At 39.0% G+C, this 8,120-nt stretch overlaps 1 pseudogene; it reads right to left on the bottom strand.

Moving 5' to 3' along the window:
• Positions 1-2,332: 2,332 nt before the first annotated feature.
• LOC112524767 lies at positions 2,333-4,401 on the bottom strand (annotated as a pseudogene).
• Between the last annotated feature and the right edge of the window lie 3,719 nt (positions 4,402-8,120).

Raw genomic sequence — 8,120 nt, 5'->3', positions numbered from 1 at the left:
TCAGTCCTTGTCGCTTTCGTCTCTACCCATTTAGAGACGTAATCGACAGCAAGTAAGATGTAATAGAAACCAAAAGAACATAGGAAAGGGCCCATGAAATCAATCCCCCACACGTCGAAAATCTTGCAAGCATGAATGGGGGTCAAAGGCATTTGATCCCTACGACTAAGATTTCCGGTGTGTTGGCAATGAGGACAAGCTTTACAAAACATATATGCGTCATGATGAATATGTGGCCAAAAGAGGCCACTCTCGAGAACCTTACGAGCTATCCTTGTTGGGCCAAAATGGTCATCACATGCATGAGAATGACATAATTCTAAAATAGAAGTTACCTCATCATTACCTACACATCGTTGGATGATTTGATCAGACCCTTTCTTCCACGAGTAAGGATCATCCCACATGTAATATTTGGACTTTGGAGTCACTCTTTATCTTGTCTCTCTTCGAGCTCGGTAGCTCTTTAGGTGTGGTCCCGGTGACTAAGTAGTTAACTATGTCGGCATACCAATGAACTGTGGTTTTCACCTCAAAAAGGTGCTCATCTGGGAACTTATCATCTAACGGTAACGGATCTTCATTGGAGACAATCCGGCTCAAGTGATCTGCTACTAAATTCTGTGTTCCACTTTTGTCTCTAATCTCCATGTTGAATTCTTGGAGCAACAAAATCCATCGTATGAGCCTTGGTTTGGCATCCTTCTTTGTCATCAAATACAACAACGCCGCATGATCTGTAAAAACAATAACTTTAGTACCTAAGAGATATTAACAAAAATTTTCCAATATGAAGACAACCGCAAGCAATTCCTTCTCCGTGGTGGAGTAGTTTGCTTACGCGCTATCGAGGGTTCTCGAAGCATAATAAACAACATGCGGGTTCTTTCCAACCCTTTGCCTGAGTACCGCTCCAATATCATAGTTGCTCACGTCACACATAATCTCAAAGGGAAGATCCCAATTCGGTGGTCTCGTAATGGGGGCGGATGTGAGCATCTCTTTAAGCTTATCAAAAGCTTCCTTGCATTTCTCATCAAACCTGAACTCCACATCCTTTTGAAGTAGATTGCACATCAGTTGGGTAATGCATGAGAAATCCTTAATGAAGCGCCTATAGAAACCTGCATGACCCAAAAATGACCGGACTTCCCTCACCGAAGTGGGGTAGGGTAAGCTTTTGATAACATCTACTTTAGCTCTATCTACTTCAATACCTTTACTCGAGATAACATGTCCTAAAATCAGCCCTTGGTTTACCATAAAGTGGCATTTTTCATAATTTAAAACCAAGTTGGTCTCTATGCATCTTTGAAAGATTTTAAAAGAGATTTTTTAAACATTCATCAAAGGAGTTCCCATAGACGGTAAAATCGTCCATACAAACTTCAATGATGTTTTCCACAAACTCAAAAAAAAAATACTCATCATACATTGCTGGAAAATAGCCGGTGCATTGCATAAGCCAAAGGGCATTCGACGATAGGCGAAAGTGCCGAAAGGACATGTAAACGTGGTTTTCTCTTGGTCTTCTGGTGCAACCGAAATTTGATGAAAACCAGAGAAACCATCTAAACAACAATAATGAGACTTACCTGCCAGTCTCTCAAGCATCTGGTCGATAAAAGGTAGAGGGAAGTGATCTTTGCGGGTTGACGCGTTCAACCATCGGTAATCTATGCATACTCTCCAACCACTTTGTACTCTTGTTGGTTCATCACTCCCTCGACATTTTCCACTACTGTCACCCCGACCTTCTTTGGAACAACCTGTACTAGGCTTACCCATTTGCTATCGGATATAGCAAATATTACACCTGCATCTAGCAACTTTTGAATCTCTGTCTTCATAACCTCCATCATGGGTGGATTCGACCTCCTTTGAGCCTCGCAGAACAGCTTGAAGTCATCCTCCATCAAAATCTTGTACATGCAAGTTGATGGGCTCAAGCCTTTTATGTCAGCTATCGTCCACCCAATGGCCTCCTTGAATTGTTTTAGCACGAAAATGAGCTTCTTTTCCTCGGATGAGTCTAATCTACTTGAAATGATGACCGGTAGCCTCTCCTTCTTCTAGATACGCATACTTGAGATGCTCGGGAAGTGTCTTCAACTCTAGTTCTGGTGCCTGCAAAACAGAAGGAAGTAGTTTTTTGTTAGATGGCGGTAAAAAAACTTGAGCTATATCATACCTTGACATCTTCTTTTGATCCATAAAAGCTACTAGCTCGTGAAACTCGGGTCCAATCTCAATCTTCTTCATGAGTTTGGTTACTCTCGCTTCATTCAAAGACCTACTCAAGATGGTGTCTAAAGCATCAAAATGTGTTAGTTCAAATAACTCTTGAGAATGGTTCAATAATGTCAATGGTATATAGAGAGGATACATCACTTGGAAAACGCACGGCTTCATAGATATTAAAATGGATGATGGTACCATCAAATTCTATGGAAAGTGTGCCATTATGAACATCTATCTTTGTTTTTGAAGTTTTCAAAAATGGCCTCCCTAACAAGATGGATGTGGATTTTGGATGTGAATCCTTCTCCATATCAAAGACATAGAAATCAGCAGGGAAAACAAGTTCATTCACTTGAACCAATAAATCCTCTAATACCCCTTTCGGGTGTACCAGGGACCTATCGGCCAATTGAATGACCACCCCGGTTTCTTGTAAGGGGCCTACATTTAGAGTCTTAAAGCTAGAAAATGGCATCACATTGATAGATGCACCCAAATCAAGCATAGCCCTATTGATCGTAACATTCCCCAATTTGCAAGGAATGGTGAAAACACCTGGATCTTTGCACTTTGGGGGTAGCTTCTTTTGAAGCACGGCAGAAACATTCTCACTCATATTAATCGTCTTGTTACCCCTAAGTTTTCTTTTGTTGGTGCACAATTCTTTCAAAAACTTAGCGTAACGAGGGACTTGCTTGATTGCATCTAAAAGAGGAATATTTACCTCGACCTTCCTAAAAGTTTCTAGGATTTCCTTTTCCTCTCTAGCTTTGTTAGACATTTGAAAACGCGTAGGAAAGGGAGGTGGAATTACCTTTGCTTTCTCACTTACATCGTCAGTGGGTCCCGATTATTTCTTATCTTGAATTGGTTTCGGGCTTACCTCTTACTCTTTCTTCATTTCCCTACTCTTTGCCATCTTTGGTTCTTCAAGTTCCTTCCCACTTCTCAAGACAATTGCACTTACATTCTGTTTCGGGTTCGTCTCCGTTTGGGAAGGCAACTTTCCTTGAGATTCCAACCGGCTCACAGAAGTGGCAAGTTGCATCATTTGAGCTTCCAAATTTTGAATGCTTGCCTCTGTTTTATGTTAATATTGAAGAGTATTAGCAGCTAAACCCTTGACAATGTTTTCAAGGGACATACCTGGGTTACTAGAAGTAGCTTGATTCGGATTGAAGGGTGCTCTTTTCTGAAACTGTTGTTGTGGCGGCCTTTGCACGAAATTCTGAAATTAAGGAGGTCTTTGGTTGCCAAAATTGTTGTTGAAGAATCGTTGTTGTGGTTGTGGCTGACCTTGATAACCTCCTATAGCATTCACGTTTTCGACCGTCACCAACACATCCTCTTGAAGTTGTGGGCATGCATCGGTTGGATGGCCCGTCGCCAAGCATATGACGCAAGCTTTCACCTGTTCTTTATCAACTACAAGTTGTTTGACCAAGTTAGTAAGATCAAACAAACGACTCTCAATGCTCGTGACATTTATCTCATTAGCCTTTGCGGGCCTTCTCCTCATATCATTCCTCACACTAAATTGTTGGGAATTCTCAGCCATGGTAGTGATTAGAGCTCTAACCTTGGTTGGGGTCTTATTGAACATGGCACCGCCACTGGCGGCATCAATCATCTTCCTATCCATAGGTAGGAGACCCTCATAAAAGTATTGCAATAGCAATTGTTCCGAGATTCCATGTTGTGGACAACTCACACAGAGATGTTTGAAGCTCTCCCAATATTCATGGAGAGTTTCAACATCTCGTTGCTTAATGCTACAAATCTCTCTATGGAGGTTAGTGGCTCCGGAGTCGGGAAAGAATTTGTCTAGAAATAGCCTCGCCATTTGGTTCCACGTCGTTACCGAATCAGAAGGTAACGAGTACAACCAATCAGTTGCCCGGTCCTTTAAAGAAAAAGGAAAAGCCTTTAATTTAATAAGGTCCTCTGTAACCTTGGCCGGTTTCATGCTCAAGCAAACAATATGGAATTGCTTTAAATGCTTATTAGGGTCCTCGTTCTCTAACCCGTGATATGTGGGTAAGAGATGGACCAAGCCAGTCTTAAGAACAAAGTTTTGATACCTGTCGGATACCTGATACAAATTGGAGTTTGAGCAACGTCTTGGGTTGCCAATTGACGTAAAGTTTGCTCATCGGCCATGTTGACCTTCGGATTTTCCACCTCTTCTTCCTCAGATTTCGTCTTTAGTTCCTCTACTTTGCTTTCAGACTCGGATGGTAATTCAATATCCTTTCAGATGTTGATTACCGGTGAACTTGAAGATTCGCCTTGCGCCTTCCGGAGCCTAGCTAGCTTCCTGAATCGCTTGGCTGTCCGTTCGATTTCTGTATCTATGGGAATAGGTGTACCTGTACATGAAGATCTAGGCATAAATCGTTAGAAACATTGAGTCCCCGGCAACGGCGCCAAAAATTTGGCGGATGCAAAGTCCACCAAATAATAAATTCCAACTACGAGCTAATTACAACCAAAATTGTAATAGCGGTAAGTAGGGTCAAATCCACAGGGACTCAGTTTAACTTACTATATTTAGAAAAATCAAATACAAAACGACAACTTTAAATAATTACAAAGGGGGGGGGTTGGATTTGATTAATTAGACTAAACATGCAAATAAAGTTTATTATAGACGGTTGGAATAACAATAAACTCGACTTTATATTGTAAATGCAACTCTGTTCACGAGTTGTTATCATTGATGATGTATAAGGCGACCACACATGGCTAATTGAAAACACAAACTAAGAAATTGACGAGATATTAACCTAATTTTGAAATTGATGAATCTCCTTCAATACTTCTCCAATCCAAAACCACGAACTATTGCTCTCTTCTCCCATCGATCGCATGTTTTCCCCCGATGAAAAACTGCCTCTGTTGGGCTGCTGTTGCTGGAGTTTTTGTTTTGCTGTTGGGCCTCTTCAGTTGGGATTTTTCTTAAGCAACATTTGAAAAAATATGCTTCATTTTCACGCCATTTAAATCCGTATGTCCAGTCCATAACTGTAACATCCCAAAATTTCGAATACTTAAATATAACGAAACTAGTATCCCAAGATCAAACATTTACATTTCAGCGGAAATAAAATTTCTAAACTTACAAATTATATCACCATCTAAATTACAATCTTGAGGAGCATAACTTTGTTCTATATAACAATGCCTTGATCTGCACATAACCTTCTTTGGAGCTAATCCTTATCTCTCTTTATTGCACTTTTCTTTCCACTCAAAAGCTGCCTGGGTAAAAAAAAATTAAAAGAGTTTTGGGTGAGCCTTAGGCGTAGTGAATCCACGGTTTTCATGCATGAGCAACAACTTTTATAATAAACAATTTTCACGAAGCTTCATAAATTAGCATGTCTTGATGAGAATAATACTTTTCACAAAGTAAAGATATTATAATGTGTGTCTACATCAAAAAGCAACAGCGTCATAGGAGATGTCTACCACACAACATTACCTGGCGAACTCACACAGCATGTCCGCACTTACGGCTTAGACAAGCTCACCAAGCATGCTCGTCTTTACATAATCATATCGTAGTACATCCCCATTGACACACAAATACTCAAAACATATATTATAAAAATATCGAACTTTTCACGCATATACAACATATCAAAAATCTCGAGAAACTTCAAACCACTTTTGGATAATAAGGCATGCAACCATTTTAAAAATAAATCACGTGTAACTCACCATACAGGTCATAACTCCAAACCGTTCCTCGAAGTTCCTCATGTTCTCCCAAAAAAATGCATAAACTTGTTGCGCTTCACCAAATCATCCCCATCTTTCACCTCTCTTATACGAGTTTCCTTCCCCGAGAATTTGTCATCTCTATGCTTGAAGACCTCCCCATATATATACTTAGTCATCGGCGGTTTCACGGATTATGAAACGATAAGCCAAGATTAATGGTCGTAGGTTTCATGACCATTGGGTTTCTTATCATTAATATTATATTCAATTTCTTTATCTTTTTTTTGGTTATTACAAACTTTCCCCCTTAACAAAATTTCGTCCTCGAAATTTGCCCTATGCAAATAAATGAGAGCATCTCAATCTCGTCCCCTTATCAAGTTCCCAAGTAGCCTCTGAACCATTATGACGTTTTCTTTAAAGAAACTAATCCCGTAAGGACCCTTAGATCTTCTCATATGGTTTACATATTATTTCGACATTTCAACTCTTGATTGTAAAATCCTTCAACTAGTCATGCACCTAATCAAGATCATAAGCTCTTATCTTGGATCTGATGCCATAATTGATTACACGAATGACCACATTGCTAATCTTATATCTAACTATTTGATCTTTCCACCAATTGATATAAAAAATGATCCCCAACTCAAATATGGGATGAATCAACTCACTATATCATCAAATACTTTGAGTTCCTACTATTCTCAAAACTAAACATATGCTCTCACCGCTAAAGCAAATTAGTGGAGTTTGTCACCAAAACTTTATCCACCAACATGACTTTATATCTATTTTACCTCATCTTACCATGTATTTTTGGTCGGTCAAATCCTTTTCCTTTAGACTTAATGAAATTAGGCCCCAAAGCAAGTATACAATACGGCCCAACGTCGTCTTTTCAAGTAATAAAGTGGTACAAGTACAAGAATATCGTCCACAGGGATTGGAGCAAAAGTTAAATAAGAGTCCAATAAAAGAAAAGATTTCAGATGATGAAAACGAAGACTTTAGTATGATTCTGAGTTAAAACAGGTAATATAACAAAATAATAAAGTGGAATAATAAAGCAGAATAATAAAGGTAGCACGGGTGTAAGATTTTGGGGTGAAATGTAAACACGAAATCCAGCAGACAAAGCTGTGGAAGAAGCAGTCCCACCATTTATCTTGAAGGTATTCCTCTCGGACTTCACCTTTGCACTATATTATAGCTTTGCACTATATTATAGCTTTGCACCCATATCTCTATGTGGTGTTCGGACCAGGGATAGTGACAAAATGGTGTCTTCAAGATATATGGCTAAACAATTTTCTTTGTTAAAAATTACTCCCTCGAGCCTATTCCCATATCATTCAAGTTGGCGTGTTCTTGATAGTTCATCTATGAATCTATCACACTTTGACACTTTTAGAGAGTGACCAACCCGTCGGGAGCTAAGTTTGAAAAACATAAATGACAAGTCTCCTTGTCGGCAACTTTCTCAAGTCTACCTCTCATATCATTCAAGCTGACGTGCTTATAATGGCTAATGTCTAAGTCCATTGCACTTTAACACTTTCAAAGTGATCAACTCGTCAAGAAGTGTGCTTGGTTTTATAAAACTTGAATGAAATAGTGGAACATTGTTATTGTGAAACAACGTCCACTTTCATTCGGTTTAACATTTCACCATTTACCCTACACCCGAACTAATAAAATTAGCTACTCATTACGGAAAGTAAATAACTTAAATAAATGACATAAAGTAAAGAAATGAATGTAAATAGCTGAAAGTAAATGACAGAAAGTAAAGACGGAAAGTAAATACGGAAAGTAAATGACAATAAATAAATAAATAAAAGACAAAATGTAAAGAACAATAATTAAAAGCTTGTAAATACTATTAATAAGTTGAGAGTGTTTTTGGGAGTACAAATTGGAACCAAATTCGTCCAGGGGATGATATTAAAAGAGAAGCCAAAGGCTTTCTTTTATACCCAAGAGTTAACATAAGACAAAATCATGGAAAGAAGGTAAAAAGTACATATGAGTGGAAAGGAAAAAGAAGGCATCATCTCCATCAAAACATGTCAACAAAAAGTCTTCTCCCCTTCATTTCACCAGCTGTTTGAGGGCCAAAACGAGGGCTTCTTCAGCTCAGACCTCCATCC

The sequence above is a fragment of the Cynara cardunculus genome, assembly GCF_001531365.2.
Source record: "Cynara cardunculus var. scolymus isolate 2C chromosome LG 13, CcrdV1, whole genome shotgun sequence".
NCBI lineage: Eukaryota > Viridiplantae > Streptophyta > Magnoliopsida > Asterales > Asteraceae > Cynara > Cynara cardunculus.
The sequence above is the reverse complement of the archived record's forward strand: the minus strand, read 5'-3'. Positions and strand labels throughout refer to the sequence as shown.